The sequence below is a fragment of the Homarus americanus genome, unplaced genomic scaffold (genome assembly GCF_018991925.1).
Source record: "Homarus americanus isolate GMGI-L3 unplaced genomic scaffold, GMGI_Hamer_2.0 scaffold24694, whole genome shotgun sequence".
Lineage (NCBI taxonomy): Eukaryota > Metazoa > Arthropoda > Malacostraca > Decapoda > Nephropidae > Homarus > Homarus americanus.
This window is the reverse complement of record NW_024732780.1, coordinates 4816161-4833846: the sequence shown is the minus strand read 5'-3', so window position 1 is coordinate 4833846 and position 17686 is coordinate 4816161.

Sequence of the window (17686 nt, the reverse complement as noted above, 5' to 3'; positions counted from 1 at the left end):
TTTTGGACAAAATAATTAACCAACGATTAAGAACACACCTGGAACTGGAATATAAATACAACCCTAGACAACACGGATTCAGGAAACACAGAAGAACAAACACAGCCATAGCCCTTATATACGAAAGTATTACAAACGCAATGCATAATAGAGAACAGTGCAATATAGTATTGAGGGATGTGGCAAAAGCGTTCGATAAGGTCTGGCACTTGGGACTTAAATATAAAATAACCAATCAAGAACTCTCTAACAACTTCACTTCTCTACTGTGTAATTTCTTGGACAATAGAGAAGCACACATTATAATAGGCAATCACAAAGGCCCAAGCTTCAGACTTTATAGTGGAGTACCACAAGGAAGTAATTTATCCCCAACACTTTATGCAATCTACACTTCAGACATGCCGCCACCAATTCACGGTGAATACATCGCATATGCGGATGATGTCACCCAGATCATCCGCCATCCAGGCAAGGCCAAACAGATGATGGCATTAAAAGCAGCTCGCGCCATAATACAAATAAATAATTACGAGAAGAAATGGAAAATAAAAACTAATACCCAGAAACTAAAAATCATACACATTTCAAGGATAAACCCAGCACCAATCACAGTAAACAACGAAGAAATACAATACTCAAACGAAGGAAAAATACTGAGGCTAACAATAACAAGAACCGGAATAAATAAACATATAACAGAGCGCAATAGACTAGCCCAAATACAGCTTACCAAATTAAGAAGATTCGGCAAAATGGAAGAGGTTGGTTGGTTGGTTATACGGAGAGAAGAGAGCACTAGCTCTGAGGGTGCAAGAAGGGTACAGTACAAGGTAAAGTTAAGAGAAAATACAACTACACCTATTTAAAGCACTTGTCCGCCCCCATCTTGAATACCCGCCAATACCATTAAACACGATCAGCCTTACCAACTAATTAAAACGTCAGGCAACACAAAACAAAGCCACCCGCAGAGCCTCCAAACAACGTCCCCCATACACAACCAAAATTAAAGAGCTTCACGAAAAATACAATATTTTACCACTGAACATAAGAACATACAGCCAAACACAGGCAGTATGGCACAAACTAGAAGTAATGGAAGACGAAATATATAATCGACTAAAAACAGAGGACACCAGAAGATCACACAGGTAGTGACCAAAAAGCCTTCTCCATAACCCTCAAGAGCCAGAACTAGTGTACACTAAATAGTACACAAAAGATGAGAGTATTCTACTAGTTACACAAGGACCTAGCAGACCTCTCCAACTTACACAATTATATACCACAGCATAAATAACTTCTTGACGCCAATAAGATAAAAGATGAGAGTTTTCTACTAGTTACACAAGGACCTAGTAGACCTCTCCAACTAACACAATAACAAACAACCCCTTGCAAGCTAGCTTAGCCTCCTCCCCCCCTATTCCCTTGAGCTCGGGCGACCTCTTAGTGCGGCCTTCACCACAGCCAATCAAATCGTCTCTGCTAGGTGGATAGCCCACCTGCTCTTATTCTCTACTACTTTACTTCCCGTTTCATAACTTTCCTTCTACCTTACCTCTTCTCTCCCTTCCCATGGCGAGCCATTGCTATTTTATCTCCATTATCATCATCATCATCAACTCCTTAGTCATTCGCCAGCCACCCTTCGCCGTGAACGGACCTCTCTCAAAACCCTTCACTGCCAAAGCCAGCTAGCCTTTGTCTCTGACCCAGTAGCTGAAACATCATTGGTAACCGACCACCACTGGAAGCCTGTTGATGGCGACCCGCCTGTTAAGGACAACGCATTAGACCACCACTCCAAGCCTGATTGCCCCTACTAGGGAACAGCGAATCCAGACATCCCCGCGAGTGTTCTGGACTGCCAGAGCCAGCAGAACTCTTCACGGGTGGTGTGAGTGACCCACACTCCTGCTGGAGGGCTGCTGTGGGCTGTCGGTCCTGACGTGGTTTGGGGTCTTTCCCTCCTACTCAGTCTTTCCTCTTTTCGCACTGGCCTGGAGACCTGCAGCCTCAGATGTGTATTCGTCCTCAGGTCCACCCTGTAAGTTTTCACCTCCCTCCCAGGAGTTTGTGAAGAGGAAAGGGGGCAGGAGCCAATACCACCGCCGAGCCTTCCTGGGTAACCGTGATCGTTGCTATACCTCATCCTCCCCTCCCTCCAACTAGGTACACTAGGCTCGCGCCTCACATAAGCGAGCAGCTTTAACACTAGGATAGTAGGTTCACCTTACGGGGCCTCGGGAGACACTCACATACATACACGCATACACTCACATACATACACACACACACATACACTCACATACATACACTCACATACATACACACATACACACAAACCTCTCTGGACGGATGACAGCGAGAACGACGCAGCAATGACCAGGACTACGGGTAACAGGATTCGAGTGCGCTCCCTTCGGGGAGGAGTATCCGAAAAAAGAAAAGCGGAGGTAGGCACAATTCTATGCGCACGCCTAGGAATCAAATTCGCAGCAATAATAAAAGCAAAGGACTCCTTCATAGTTCTTTGCAGAGAAGAAAAGGACGTCGATCTCATGTTACCGACTGAATCGATAGATACACAAAAAAGAGATAACTTTGAAATAGCCATCCCACCACAGCTAAGAAGTCAATAGTTATCAAAAGATTGGATAAGACCATTATTAACAAATCACCAATTGAAATATCGCAAGAAATAGAAGAGAAAAACACATGGGCTAAAGTGGCAGAGGTGGTACTGCTCCCCAGGGCTCCAACGATGATGAAAGTGAGATTCATAGAAATCGCCATGGCCCAGAAGGCACTAGAAAATGGCATTTGCATCTCCCACTACCACCTTTCAAAAGACCAAATTTAAAAATAGAATTTATATCCTATAACACCTTGCTGGACATGTTATAAATATAACCACGTATCAGCCAAGTGCCGCTAATAAAGACAAAAAGTTCTGTCGGAATGTGGAGCTGAAGGGCACATATTCACGGAGTGTAACAGCAAAGAAAACCCAAAATGTCTGAACTGTAAAGGACCTCACCGTACTTTGGCAGCACGCTGCCCAGTAAGGAAAGACGTCATTGAGGACATGAAAGAAAAGGAAAAATCGAACAAACATATAGAAAGTGACCCAACCAAAACCTATGCTGCAATAACAAAGTTGGAAGACACCCCCTCTAAAGTGTTAGAAAAAAAAAGATAAAACCAACGCAGAAGACACTTACCTGAAGCTAAGTGAAGGTCTACCTTTCACCATACTAACCACACTGATACATACCCACATAAACAACGTGGCTAAACCGGGAACATTCGGAAAAACTGTCAGAGAAATGTTTGCAGCGAACAACCTACCACAGGTAAACTTCCCAGACGATGCCCCATCAGCAGACATTTTCAAAATAATAACCGAAAACAGTCTAGGAATCACCAGCAAGGTTAAGGAAGATAAAATAACACAGCAAGAAGATTACACAGGAGAAGAGACTGTGATGGAAACAACTCACTCCTAACTAACACAACACACAACGAGACCCTAGAGAACACAACCGACGAATCAGCGAAGTCACCATCAGTAAAACCACGTAGAGAGATCCCCATTGGTCAACGGCCAACCGACGCCGGAGAAAGCATAGGAATCAAATGAGAGACTGTTTAAAGACATTCAAGAAGGAACAACCAAATACACATACGAAGATAACAGGGTAAAAGAGGGACTCATGGAAACACTAATACGTGGAGGAAGAAAAGCAGCAAACATAATAAAATCGAGAGGGTAGACCCAACGAAATTCAAGAAAATAAGAACAGGACTGAAGGAAGAGAGACAGAGACACTCCCCCGAAGAAACCCGAGCAACCAAACAACACGCACCAAGTTCCCGCGACCCACGATTACGCAAAACAGAACACTGAAAATAATACAACACAACGTCCTGGCCTGGACACATACAAGTGTTACGAACCACGCCACCAATTGTCATGATCTACCTACCCAGCACCACGAGCAACGCCATCTAGGGACGAAACCCGAGTATGACTACTCTTAGTTACCACTCCGGGGTTTCCCTTCTCCATATCCTGATTGTTGCGTCACCTCCTCAAAGTCTTCTTCGTCAGCTCCAGTTCGATGAGAGTTCAGTTTACTCTGGGAAGTGACCACAGGATCACCTATCCTGGAAACCTACGGCACAGTGACTACCTACCGTCTTCTACAATACTCAGCCTTACTCGTCAGCCATCTCAGCTCCGCACTTAAGTATTTGTAATCTTATATTGCCTCCCCGCGTCCACTTGCTTCAAAATTGTTTTATGTTGTATAAATATGTATGTACTGTTAATGTTTAGGTTAAGTATGGTTAAGGGTAAATTATAGAAAGCTGAATATTTTGTTAAGGAATTTATGGTACTTTATTATACACAACAAAAACTCGCATCCTTTGTCTACCCTTTTATAGTCCGATTGTCTTTGTGTTTTTTTTTTTGTTGCCTGTTGGGATCTGGGTAGACTTTTAACTATATTCTAAATCCCCAACTCGTAACACAAGAAAAACAGAACTAACAAACATTTACAACAACATAAACCCAGACATAATTCTCATAAACTCACACGGACGAAAAAACAATGACAAAATAAAACTCTTCAACTATTATACATATCAACAGAACATACACGAAGAATTTAGCAACGGAGCAGCAATAGCCATCAAAAGAAACATCAAATACAAACTCATAGACAACTTCCAAACCAACTTCTTAGCAGTCGAAATCAATGCAACTAAAGGCCAATAACAATTGGTAAAACATATTTACCTTGCCGACGACAAACATTCCCGACTAGTGACTTACTAAAACTAATGAGACGTAACACACCAGCATATTTTATAGGGGACTTAAACGCGAGACACACCATACTCGGACACCGAACCAGAAACCCAACGGGGAAGATAATACACGACTTATTAGAAAACGGCAACATCACACACCTGGGCCCAGATTTCGAAACCTACATAGCTGCAGGAAACACCGAGAAGCCGGATATAGATCTGACCAATAGACACCACCATTTGAATACACACATGCCCATAATTATCACTCTATAAACATCACCAATACAAATCCCCTCCATCCCTAGATTCTCTTTCAACAGAGCAAACTGGGAGGGTTTTGAGGCAGAACTCAACACAAACGAACAAATACATCTACACAACAAAAACACAACACACATTGACATAGTCCTGGAAACATGGTACACTAATGTCACCACAGCCATGGAAAACAACACCCCCAAAACATCTTACCGCACACTACCCCACGCACAATTAACACACGAACAGAAGATAATCCAGACAAGACTGAATAACTTACTAAAACATACAAATACACACGGCTGGAACCAAGAAACAATAACTCCTTTCAGAAACCTAAAGGAAGAACTGAAAGAAATATGTAAACAATCACACAACGACAAATGGAACCAGCTAATCACAAACACAGAGGCCGATTACCACAATCCAAAACTCTTCTGGAGTAAAATAAAGACCTAATGGGTACTAACTCCATATATAGCAGCCATCTTACAGATGACAACGGGGTAAAAGCTACAGAATCTGTAGACAAAGAACTGCTTTTCAGAAATTTCTGGAGTAACATATATAAAATCACAGAAGAAAACAGAAACTGCTGTAGAGTAACAGAACAGATGGCAACAACACACTTACACTAAACACAGAGAAATGGCAACCACCATGAACAATAGACCTCAACATACTAAACAGTGCAGACACATTAACCACGCCAATCACCACAAAAGACATAAACATAATAACCAGTTTTAAAAATAAAGCACCTGGACTAAGTCAGATAAACAAAACCGTCCTTCAAAACATACCCACAACACGGATAAAACAACTTACACAGATCTTTAACGCCTCACTAGCAACAGGACACTTCCCCACGAGATTCAAAACAGCCAAAATCAGTCTCATACCCAAACCCGGGAAAAACCCAACAAGGCCGGAAAATTACAGACCTATATCCCTATTAGAAACACCAGGCAAAATACTAGAAAAAATAGTCAACAACAGACTCAGAAACTATCTAGAGCAGGAAAACAAATATAACCCCAGACAACATGGATTCCGAAAGAACCGAGGCACAAACACGGCTATTGCACTAATTTACGAAACAACAGCTAACGCCCTCAGCAATAAAAACCAGTGCAATGTCGTTCTCAGAGACGTATCAAAAGCTTTCCATAAAGTGTGGCAAGAAGGCCTCAAATATCAAATAATTCAATTTGACATGCCAAAAAACATAACAACCCTTTTCTGCATCTTCTTAGACAACAGACAAGCCAAACTCATTATAGATAACTTCACTGGACAAACCTTCAACGTACACAGTGGAGTGTCACAGGGCAGCAACATTTCACCCACACTGTACACAATATACACAGCAGACATACCAGACCCAAGACAGTCGGACTACACAGCATACGCTGACGATATCACGCATATAATACAATATCCAGGGAGATCTAAACAAATGATGGCTATAAGAACAGGAAGAGAAACTGAAGCAATTAACAACTATGAGAGAAAATGGAAAATCCAAACCAACATCCAAAAACTAAAGATCATATACATTGCAAAAATAAATCCATACCCAATCATAATCAACAATCAACAGTTACTATATGCAGAAAGTGGGAAAACACTGAACTCACCAGAAACGGTATACACCAACACATTAGAGAAAGATTGACGAAAGCCAAATTACAACTAACGAAACTCCGTCACTTTAGAAAACTGAACACCAAAACACAGCTACATCTATACAAATCACTCGTCAGACCACATCTTGAATACCCACCAATTTCACTTAACACAATAACCAAAACAAACAAACTCAAGCTGCAAGCAGTCCAAAACACAGCACTAAGAAGAGCAGCAAAACATAGGCCGCCATACAGTCAAAAAATACGAGACATACACATCGAACATAACATAGACACAATTAACATAGGAACACACAAACAAGCAAAAGTGGTATGGGACAAACGACACCGAACACAAGACCCTATTTTACAGGAACTATTACAGGCAAAGAACAATATATCACACAGCTGGTGGCCATGAAGCATCAACATTAACGCAATCATCCCGGAACCATTATACGCGAGAGAATAACACCACTCATATAACCTAAAAGATGGGGACTATCCTGCCAGTTCACACAAGGACCTGATGGGAACCCCCAATCACTAAAGATGAGGAACATCCCTTCAGTTACACAAGGACCTGAAGGGACCCTCCAAGAAACAACCAACAAGAAAGAGCAACACCACATGCATAACCTTAAAGATGGGGATTATCCTGCCAGTTACACAAAGACCTGGCGGGACCCCCCACCAGTCACAATCACAAAAAATCAGGATCATCCCTTCAGCAACACATGGACATGAAGGGACCCGCCAACAAACCCTAAAACAGCACCTTCCTTAGGATGGCACTTTAAATCAGCCAGCTTAGCTTACCTAACCTCCCTTGCCCCTGGAGGACTGATGGCACTTTAAACCAGCCAGCTTAGCTTACCTAACCTCCCTTGCCCCTGGAGGACTGAGGGACGTCTGTCACTGGTTAAACCGCAAACCAGCCTCCACAAGGTGGAAAGCCCACCTGCTATTATTCTCCTTCTGTATTTCCCACTTCTTAACTATACCTTGCCCTAATCTCCTTGTTTACCTCAGATCCACGGCTCTCTTATCTCGGTGTTCTGACTGATTGGCTGACTCCTTAGTCTGTACTCACCCCTGAAGATGTGAATTACGCAAAAGCGCTTGGGAACTTCGTGTTTTCTTGTTTCATCACACACACACACGCACACAGGAAGGCCTTTGACCTTGTTGATCACTGCACTGTTATCAACAAGGCTATTGCACTAGGGCTGCCCACCAGCCTGGTCTCATGGCTCACTGATTTCTTGAGTGGACGTCGCCAAGCAGTGAGGTATCAGGGCTTGGTCTCAACATTCCAACACCTCACCTGTAGTGTTCCCCAGGGGACCAAGATGGGACCACTGTGCTTCCTCAGCCTGATCAACGACGCTCTATCGGACACTCCTCACATGTGGAAGTACGTGGATGACTGCACTGTGGGGGTTTCAGTGGACAACACCGCACCAGACTACTCATCGCTCCAAGGCACCCTGGGCAGGCTACAGGCATGGACTACGGAGAACAAGGTCACCATAAACCACACCAAAACCGTAGTCATGCACATAAATACCGCCACCACTCCAGTGCAAGCCCCAGCAGTCACAGTGGGTGCCCATCCTCTCCAGCTGGTGCAGTCTGCCAAACTCCTGGGTGTAACTATAGACAACAAACTTGACTGGAAGGCCCATGTAAATGATACAGTCAAGGCAGCCTCGTACCGTCTCTACATGCTACGAAGACTTAGGTCACTTGGGACACCCACGCCAGAGCTGAGGACCATCTACAACGCCTTTATTCTCCCCAAACTAACGTATGCGTCACCGCCAATTTGCGGTTGAATCTAAAAACTGAGCCAGGAACTGCCAGGGTTCGGTAGTTCGTTCCAATGGCTCAATTTGGCTGCTGAAATCGCGAAATTTTTGAGGTGACTGTACACTACATTACTCTTACCTCTTATGTTGTCAGTGAAATAAAGTTAACAGTGATCAGGAGGTACTAAAAACCTATTGCATTGATGATGGTGATGGTTCGAAGTGACAGCGCACCTGATGATGGTGATGATAAAATTGATGATGTGGAGCAAATCAACAACACACAGAATGATCGTGATAATGATTATGATGACAATTTTTAAAACAACACACACGATGGTAATGGTGGTGATGTAAATTAAAACAATGTACACTCTCTCAAAAAGTATCGCCCTCTCTTCTCATCGATACAATGTGTCACAATGGACGAATAATTCCGATCACTAATTGAGATTCCTGCATTATGTTAGTAGGACTGCAGTATCTGTGAGGTTGACAGTTCTTATTTCAAGCATTTGTTGCAACTATGGTAAATCACTGTGCTCCATCTTTAGTAGAATAATATAATGATATTAATGTAGCGAAATATATCAACTGCAGTCAAATAGTGGGTGTTTTCTGCAGGAAATCGATGACCAACACTAGTACCCGAGACTCATTTGAAAACACAGATTGCACCAACAGGCATGGAAAAATAATAACATAAGAACATAAGAATGGAGGAAACTGCAGCGGGCCTATTGGCCCATACTGGGCAGTCCCATTTACACCCAGCCCCTATTGCTCATATATCCATCCAACCTATGTTTAAAGCTATCCAGCATATTCGAGTTTATGATAATATTTGGTAACTTGTTCCAGTCGTCCACTACTCTATTTCTAAACCAATGTTTACCTATTTCGCGCCTAAATCTAAATTTGTCTAATTTAAAACCATTATTACGTGTTCGCTCCTGATGGGATAGTTTGAGTATCTTTGTAATGTCCCCTTTGTTTTGCCCTGACTTCCATTTATACACCTCGATCATGTCGCCCCTCATTCTACGTCTCTCGAGGGAGTGCAAATTAAGATGCTTTAACCTGTCTCTGTACTCAAGGTTCCTAATGCCCGGGATTAGTCTTGTCATTCCCCTCTGAATTTTTTCCAAGGATTCTATATCCATTCTGTAATACGGTGACCAGAATTGAACTGCGTAATCCAAGTGAGGTCTCACAAGCTCAAAATATAGTTTTAAGATGACCTCGCTAGTCTTGTAGCTAACACTCCTTTGTATGAACCCAAGTACATTATTAGCTTTGTTTCGAGCAAATACACATTCTTTACTTGGCTTAAGATTACTACTTATCATTACTCCTAAATCTCTCTCGCAGTCGGATTTCTCAATAACATCGTTGTTCAACTGGTATCTGGTTTCCCTGTTTACATCTCCTATACCGAGTACTTTACATTTGTCCACATTGAATTTCATCTGCCATTGTTCAGACCATTCGATAAATTTGTTTAGATCTTCCTGTAGTTTTGCTGAGTCCTCGTCAGATTTAATTACACGTCCTATTTTAGAGTCATCAGAAAATTTACTTATGTTATTGTCTCCGCCGATATCTATGTCGTTTATGTATATAATTAATAAGAATGGTCCAAGTACTGAGCCTTGCAGAACTCCACTAGTGACTGATAGAACACAGTGGGTCAGTTTAGATGGTGATAAATCTGAGTAGGGCTATGTAACCAGTGGGGTTCCCCAGGGGTCAGTACTGGGCCCATTCTTGTTCATAATCTACATAAACGATCTAGATACTGGGATCAGCAGTGACATAAGCAAGTTTGCGGATGACACCAAAATAGGGCGGCAGATTAATTCAGGGCAGGATGCAAATGCATTACGGGAGGATCTAAATAAACTGCAGGAGTGGTCAGAAAAACGGCAAATGAATTTCAACACCAGCAAGTGCAGCATACTTAATATTAGAAAAACAAATACTGTGAATGTATACAGCCTTAACAACATCAACCTAGAGAGGTCGACTTGTGAAAGAGACTTAGGGGAACTTGTTAGCCCGGACCTACGGCCTAGAAAACAGTGCGTTAATGTTCGAAATGAGGCAAACAGAGTATTAGGTTTTATATCTAGAAGTGTAAGGAATAAGAGTGCAGAAGTCTTATTGCAACAATAACTTGCGTTAGTCAGGCCGCACCTCGATTATGCGGTTCAGTTCTGGTGCCCTTATTATAGAATGGATATCAATTCACTGGAGTCGGCGCAGAAAACAATGACGAAAATGATTCCGGGACTTAGAAACCTTCCATATGAAGATAGTTTAAAGAAACTAAACTTGCATTCCCTAGAAAGACGAAGAATGCCGGGAGATATGATAGAAGTATTTACGTGGGTGAAAGGAATCAATAAAAGCGATATAGATAAAGTTCTTATAATATCCGAGCAGGATAGCACTCGTAGCAACGGATTTAAATTGGATGATTTTAGGTTTAGGAGGGAGATAGGAAGGAACTGTTTCACAAATAGGGTAGTGGACGAGTGGAACAAGCTTAGCAACTTTGTAGTAAGTGCTGAAACGCTGGAAGGTTTTAAAAGGAGGCTAGATAGATTCATGGATGATAGAGAGTGGTATTAACTCTCGACAGGAGCTGCCATGCACAGTAGGGTGTGTCATAGGAGGGAAGATCAGCTAAAACTAATGGCCCATCACTTTTATGGTAGATTTTAGTGTATATAAACAGAAAATAATTTCAGTTTCAATATTTTGCAACCTTTTGCTAGGTAAATTTTAGCGTGAAATTTATCGAAAATCTAACGTACAGCTGCATTAGTGCATTACAATTAAATAGTGAACATTGCTTTCTGACTTCATTCTTTAACAACCCAACTAACAATATTTTTTTCTGTTTCAGATTCTGATGCATTTATAAGTTGATAATATTTGCGATGGCTGCTTGTGTCAGGATGAGGAACCAAAAATCCAGCCATCTCAGTCACTATCTTGGGTCTGGGAGAGAGCTCCTGAAGTCGGAGTTGCCTTCATTGAGAGATGCTTTGAGATACGGTGTTTTAATCAGGCAAATCAGTGAAAAGAACCAAAGAACTTACACAAACAAAGACATTGCCAGTGATATGACCAAAGCTGTCTTGGCGCAGTACACTCTGGCTAACGCTCAGTTCAAGCCTCCAGTCATAACAAGTCAGAAGAAGATTAGTGAGAGACTGCTAGCCAGTTGGGAAAAGGCAAGAGATATCTCTCTTGGGAGAGGAAAACTTGCAGTTAAGGACAGCTTTGCCAAGCAACTGGACCAGTTATTTGACATAATTACTTGCAAGTGCCCAATTGTTCTCTGTCCTGAGTTTGGATGCGATCGTGACTGTAAATCCGAGGCCCACATCTCCTGTATTTGCAAGCGTGAACTGAAGATTCCTGTGATCGAACTGGCATTTGTCAAAGCACAGAGAGAGAAGACTGGCAGTATAGGGGCTCTCATGATTTCTAGCCAAGATATTCCGGAGTCCAAGAGACAGGAGGCTGCCACAGAGAGACAGAAGAGGAGAAGAGTTGCCGAGGAAAAGAGACTTGAGAAGGCCCAGGGTGAGGTAAAAAAGGCCGATGATTGGAGTCAAGCTGATTCAGAGTTTAATGACTTCCCCATGGCTGATCCGAGTGCTGACCAGGAGAATGGTGACTTTGTCCCTAACCCAGAAAATAATGATCCCAAACCTTCCAGGCATAAGATTCGAAATAGGAAAGATATCCCGAGCATAGCTCTGGCCAGCATGCGACACCACACTGGTCTCAGAGAAACTGCAGAGATAGCAACAGCTGCCTGGATTGACGGTGGTTTGATAACACCTGATGATGTTCACCTGGTGATAGATCATAACAAAGTAAGGAGAGCTCAGGAGAAACTTGTCAGTAACCTAGAAGAGGAGTTTGATAAGGGGATAAGAGAAAATGGAATCAATTGTTTGTTCTTTGATGGGAGAAGGGATGACACTAAAGTGTTCATGAAAGTTGGAGATTCTGACAAGTTGTTCCCTGCCATGGTGAAGGAGGAACACTACTCCTGCTGCAGTGAACCAGGAGGGAAGTATTTGTGGCATTTCACTCCAGAGAAAGATGACATCAGGAAACCAGCTGAGATAGTGGCAGATAACATTGTGAACTGGCTCAGAGAGAGGAACGTAGACCAGACCCTGCAGGCCATTGGAGGGGACAGCACCAACACGAACACAGGGTGGCAAGGGGGTCATACAGTGGATAGAGCGGAAGATTGGGAGGAAGCTGGTCTGGATTGTTTGTGACCTCCACACCAACGAGTTGCCACTCAGACATCTGATCCAGGAGCTGGATGGCAAGACTCTTTCAAACAACAGATGGTCTGGTCCTCTTGGCAAGATGCTGGACTCTGCCACTGAGTTAGAAATAAATCCGAGCTTTGAAAAATCACAGTTGGCCCTCCACTCGTTGAGCTTGCACATACTGTCATTGACGACCTGAGTACTGACCAGTACTATGGTTACATGATTTGCAGTGCCATCAAAACTGGGGTCATGCCTGATAGACTTGCTTACCTGCAGATAGGTCCAGTCTCACATTCTAGGTGGCTCACAACGGCTCTCAGGTTCTGCAGAATTTGGGTCGCTCATCATAAACTGAAAGGGAACCAGCTTCACAACCTGAGACTTATTGTCCAATTCATCGTGAGTGTCTACTTGCCAAATTGGTTCAACACCAAGGTCAAGTCATCGTTCTCCGAAGGTCCGAGGCATGTTCTCTTCCAGCTTGAGCTCCTGAGGAGTCAGCCAAGGAAGGTTGTTCAGATTGTGGAGCAGACTGTGAGGAGATCTTCCTGGTATGCTCATCCCGAGGCAGTTCTGCAGACAATGCTCTGCAGTAAGGATGAGGAGGAGAGAAGAGTGGCAGTCAAAAAGATCTTGGATATGAGACTTATGAGAGGATCTGGGCATGACGAATCAGTTGGTGACGATTCCTTCAGGGTCAGGAAGACTCCTGAAGTCAATCTAGGTGCCAAGACCCTCACTGATCTCATAGATCTGGATAACATCCAGGCTGGCAGTGAGCCCCTCTTACCTGCAGCCTCACCAATGTTCAAGTCAGAGCTTTCCTGGACAACCCCATGCATGTCCCTGCCTGGCCCTCGCACACCCAGAGTATAGAGCGTTGTGTACAGCAAGTGAGCGAGGCCAGCAGTCACGTGTACAGCCAGGAGAGGAGGGAAGGCTACATCCGAGCTCAGGTGGTCAGCAGGGAGGTGATGAGTAGAAACAGAAGCAAGAAAGACATGTTCTCTATGGTGTGCAGCAACACCGGGTCGTAGTAGTAAAACCGGTTTTTGTATTTGATGATTTTGTTTTCTAAAGGAATATTAAATTTAATAAATGTGTCAAGATCATTCGTTTCACTATTCTGGATCATTTTCATCCTAATAAATTAACCTGATACATTTACTTTACTTTAAATAAGCTATTTAGTGGTGTTGGTAAAAAGGTGGGAATACTGAATTTTCATAAGATTTCAAGTTAAAATTTACCTAGCAAAAAATTAAAACGTTTCAAATCTGAAGATATCACATGATTCTGCACATAGAACTACATCATTAATACCATGGGCCGATTTTTCAAACTCAAAAAAATAAAAAATCGCCTCCGTATGACACACCCTAATGCACAGGCCAAACGGCCTATTGCAGACTCCTTATGTTTTTATGTTCTAAGGGCAAACTTTAATAGTTTGAAGAGGCAGCAGAAAGAAGGGGTATCACGCTTGGGGTTGAAGTGCATGACCTCACATGAGGTGACCTCTCACAATGTACCTACAAAGGGTGACCACACCTTGCCAGGAGACCTGATAACGAGATCTGAGGTTGCTGAGTTTCACAACAATTTAAATAATGAGTTACTTATTGCACAAAGTCAGAACATACCATACAGAAAACTCAGATCAATCATCAATGACCTTAAATAGATAAATAATTATTTAAAGAATATTATTGGACAAAGGAAGGCTATACGTAGGAGAATAAATCGTGGTGAAGTTTACCTCCGAGATTATTATAAGGTACTGGCCGGTATGGTTAAGACCGAGATAATGGCGAGTGCGACTTGTGAACAGGGCTGTGTCCTTCTGAGGACTGAGTTGGAGAAGGCCAGGGAAGATATTTTGAAATTAAAAGAAGAGATAGCGAGGATGAAGGAAGAAACGAGACAAGGAATGCAGGTGAATGACGAATGGAAGGTTGTAAGGAGAGGGACGACCAAAAGGGTGGTGAGAAAAGACAATAAGGAAACGACAACAACAGCTAAGTGTACCAACTCTTTCAGTTCTTTGATAGACGAATTGGACGTTAGTATAGTCATGAACAAGGCTGACAAGGAAGGTAAGAAAATCTTGATTGTTGGCGACTCGCAGGTACGGTACACGGACAGAGATTTTTGCGGTAAAGATAAAAATAGAATGAGGGTGTGTTTGCCAGGAACTGGGATGGGGGATATAGTTGACAGGATGGACAATATCTTGTCTGGAAATGGGAACAAACCCATTATCTGCCTCAGTGAAGGAGGCAATGATATTGGCCAGTGTAGGAGTAAGCAGCTTCTTGATAAGTTCAAGGCAGCTATAGAACGTGTTAGATCTAGGGGAGGGATCCCTCTCATATGTGGTGTCCTGCCTAGCAGGAGAATTGGCAATGCATGGTTGTCAAGGGCAGTTGGTGTCAACGGCCGTCCTGACAGATATTGCAAGTCAATATCAGTCCCATTCATTGACAACTGGGACAACTTCTCTGGCAGAAGGGACCTTTATGCTAGGGATGGGGTGCATCTGTCTAGGGATGGAGTGGCTACCCTGGCTGGGACTCTCGAAAGGGCAGTCTAAAAGATGTCAAAGTCTTGAAACTGCTAGGGGAACATGTGTGCACGTGGGTGGAGAAGACTGAGTGGGAGCGGGTAAACAAAGCGAAAGGTTACAGGGAAATAGTGTTAGGAATGATGACAAAACTAAATTAGACAGCGAGTTAAAACCTAAACGCGGCAAAGGGAGGACTCAGAACACAACTAACTTAAATGTCTACTATGCAAACAGTAGAAGTATGAGAAACGAAATGGATGATATTAGGGCCTTGGTATGTACCGAAAGAATCGATATAGTAGCATCCACTGAAACATGGATCAACCTAGACTCACGTAAGTTACGTGTCGAATACCAAATTGCAGATTACAAATTATTCCATACCGATAGGCAGATTAGGAAAGGAGGCGGGGTAGTATTGTATGTCAGGGATAATCTGAAGTGTGAAATATATAAGGAAATAAAAACTGAGCCGAATACAGAAACAATTTGGTCAGAATTAATCGACGATAGGGAAAAATTTATCACAGGAGTAATATAGAGACCTCCCAATCTTGATAGAGTTAATGAGCGACATATCTGGGAGGAAATGTGCAGGGCTTCCATACACAACAAAGTCTGTATAGTAGGCGACTTTAACTTTGGCCAAATAGATTGGATTGACCTTACGGGTAACCCAGAATCAGAGGATTTTCTTGAAACAATCCAGGACTGTTTCCTAAGTTAACATATAACCGAACCCACCCGGGATAATAATGTACTCGATTTAGTTCTGTCGAACAGAGAAAACCTCATTAGTCATGTCGAGGTAGGGAACGAACTTGCAAACAGCAATCACTAAGAAATTAGATTCCAGTTCGATTTTCAGGGCAGCTGTAAGGAAAATTCCACAAAAGTCCCAGATTTCAGAAGGGCAAACTTTGATAGTTTGAAGAGGCAGTTGAGAGAAGGGGTATCACACTTGGGGGTGAACTACTTGGACCTGATGATTGAAACAGACCTGATAACGAGATCCGAGGTTGCCGAATTCCTCGACAAATTAAATAATGAGTTACTAAATGCAAAAAGGCAGAACATACCATACAAAAAACTCATATAAAAATACAATGACCCTAAATGGATAAATAATTATTTAAAGAATATTATTGGTCACAGGAAGGCTATAGGTAGGAGGATAAATCGTGGCGAAATTTACCTCCAGGATTATTATAAGGTATTGGCCGATAGGATTAACACCGAGATAAGGAAAGCAAAGAGGAATAATGAGCTGAGGATAGCAAGGGAGGCGAAGACAAACCCCAAGGGATTCTATCAAATGTATCAAACTAAAACATGAGAAAAGATTGGGCCAATACACTCAGATACCGGCGAGCTAACCGATATTGACGGAGAAATGAGCAATAATCTGAATAAATATTTTTCAACTGTTTTCACCACAGAAAATTTTAAACATGATACCCGAGGTACGGACTCTATTCAGAGATAGTGAAGAAAACAAATTAAGCGAGATACTAGTGACTAGTAACGATGTTAGTAAGCAAATAAACAAACTAAAGCCAATTAAGTCGCCTGGTCACGATGAGATATTTGCCAGAGTATTATAGGAATGTAAGGAAGAGCTTAGTATGCCCTTAGCAAAGTTGTTTAACATGTCCTTAAAAACAGGTGTAGTACCAGAATCTTGGAGGATAGCGAATGTTATACCGATTTTCAAGAAGGGGGATAGATCACTACCGTCGAATCAGTCTAACATCAATTGTAGGCAAATTACTGGAATCAATCATTTCAAACTCTATTCGAAACCACCTGGAGAAGCAAAAATTGATCAATGATTCCCAGCATGGCTTCACAAGCGGGCCTTCATGTCTAACTAATCTATTAACATTCTTTCCATCAGTTTTCGGATAGGTGGATGAGAGGCACAATTATGATGTGGTATATCTCGACTTTAGCAAAGCCTTCGACAGAGTCCCCCACGAAAGACTAATAAGAAAGGTAGAAGCACATGGCATTAAAGGTAATATTCTTAAATGGATTAGGGCGTGGTTACAGGACAGGAAACAGCAAGTGAAAGTGAGCACTAATGGCACTAAATCCCATTGGAGCAATGTCACTAGTGGAGTTCCCCAAGGCTCAGTACTCGGACCATTATTATTTATTATATACATAAACGAAATGGATATCTGCGTAGACAGCAACATGAGTAAATTTACTGATGACACTAAAATATGGCGTGTAATTAAATCTGATGATGACTCCGCAAAACTACAGGAAGATCTA